The 2180-nt window shown below is 27.5% G+C and overlaps 1 protein-coding gene across 1 annotated transcript in view; it reads right to left on the bottom strand.

The window, feature by feature from the left end:
* The window catches only part of duox (dual oxidase), a 36131-nt gene that overhangs the window by 33355 nt on the left and 596 nt on the right, over nt 1-2180 (bottom strand). The gene's annotated exons all lie outside the window — the stretch shown is intronic.

Genomic DNA, 2180 nt, shown 5'->3' on the forward strand with positions numbered 1-2180 from the left:
TATATACTAATAATATATATTAAATATACTATTTAATACACAAATTAACTTTACATTTGTAATATAAAACACATTGGGTGAAAAACACAGGAAACTTAAAATATTTACAGATGTAGTATAAAATTACAGACAAAACAGTTTTAACCATTTTATACTTAGTCACCAAAACAGAATTCCATGGAAAAAATATGTTGTTTGTAAAAAAAAAAAATGGCTAGTTTGCGAATGACAAATTACTAATTCAGACAAGTGTAAACTGCGCGGTCTGCCAGAAGCAGACAGAAGCGTACTTACGGGGGGTTTAAAGAATGGCTTCAATGTAGGCTAATGTACAAGAGTACACCTTCTTCTTCACAATGATACAAAAATAAAAATAAAAAGTATAGTGATTTAAGAGTACTAAAAGATGTACAAAATGTCCCAAAACTTACCCAAGTAAATGTAACGGAGTAAATGTAACTTAGTTACTACCCAACTTTGCTAATAGCACAATTTTGGCAACAAGATGAAAAATATCCACTATAACATGAGTCAAAATATTGCAAAAACCTAGTGGAGAGCAGCTAGTCATTCAGCACATCAAGTCCGCCCTGCCATGGACCGCTTCACCCTTTGAGTACACTAAACATATAATTAAAAAAACCAAACGACTAGCCTCAAATCAAGATTTTGTTGTTTAAATGGACAGTGTGAATTATTTAATGCCTCCTAGTGGTACAAAAATAAAAATAAAAAATTGAATACTCGGCAAAACGACATGAACTATCATACCAATGATAATTTTTAGTTTTTGTGTGCATTAGACAAAACAGTGCTATCTAGTGGTCAATATGATTGTTATTTTTTTAATTGATAAGTGTTTTTAAGGGGAGAAAAGCGGTAGTCTAAAGCAGTGATTTTCAACCACTGTGCGGCGACACACGAGGCAGGTGTACCGTGAAAAATTATCCAATTTCACCTTTTAAAATTTAAAATGTTATAAAACAATTATCAATCATTTTATGCAAATGTTATGTCATTATCAAATGTCTGTGCTGTAAAAACTGGGGTTATTATAAATTATAGTGTAATTAAAGATACTGTTCAGTGTAATTTTATAACATTTTTTGTTTTTTTTATAACATTTGTAATGTAAAAAGCATGCCCAGGCTCAAAAAAGGTTGAAAAACAATGGTCAAACGCATAAAGTGGCAGTGTTGGTGAGTATGATATTTATTTTAGTCAGCTTAGAATTTTCGTAAAAAACAAAAAAGTACACTTACAAAAATGTATTTATATATACAGATATAGAGTTTGCAAACATTTTAAGATGACTACAAAAAAATAAAGCAAATAAAGTAATAATGTGCACATTAATTTGTTGTTTTCTTTTTAAACAGACAAAAGTTCCAATTTAGTTAATATTTCTCATTCCACATTTTTTGTTTGCTCGTTTTAAATACATATATATATATATATATATATATATATATATATATATATATATATATATATATATATATATATATATATATATATATATATATATATATACACATATATATATATAAAACGTGGAACCTACTTCGCGGTTCCACATTCGCGGGTTCAGAGCTTCGCGGTTCTAAAAAAAAAATAATAATTAAAAATAATAATTAAAAAAAAAAAACATTTAAAAAAAAAATTATTTTCAAACATTTTTGAAGGGGCGTCGCTACTTTGTGGTTCCAGGTTCGCGGGTTCAGAGCTTAGCAGGTCTAAAAAAATAATAATAATAAAATAATAATTAAAAAAATATATATATTTTTTAATTTCTTTTAGTATTTTTGAAGGGGCGTGGCTACTTCGCGGATTTACACTTTTAGCGGGTGGTTTTGGTCCCCATTAACCGCGATAACAGAGGGATTTATATATATATATATATATATATATATATATATATATATATATATATATATATATATATATATATATATATATATATATATGTGTGTGTGTGTTAAAAATTAATACAACTTTTAAAAAAGTTAAAATATAATAAAGTCCAAAATGACAGCAACATAATTAATCAAAACTGATAACTTGTATTAACTCCTGAGGCCACAAATAATAAAAAACGTTATACCGTCCATTTAACCGACGTGGTCATTTAAGCTTACTAAAAAATGGTGCCGAGTATTCATTTTATACGATAAAATAGT

The sequence above is a fragment of the Urocampus carinirostris genome, chromosome 7, assembly GCF_059441175.1.
Source record: "Urocampus carinirostris isolate Australia breed hairy pipefish chromosome 7, RoL_Ucar_1.0, whole genome shotgun sequence".
In the NCBI taxonomy this organism is placed as follows: Eukaryota; Metazoa; Chordata; class Actinopteri; order Syngnathiformes; family Syngnathidae; genus Urocampus; species Urocampus carinirostris.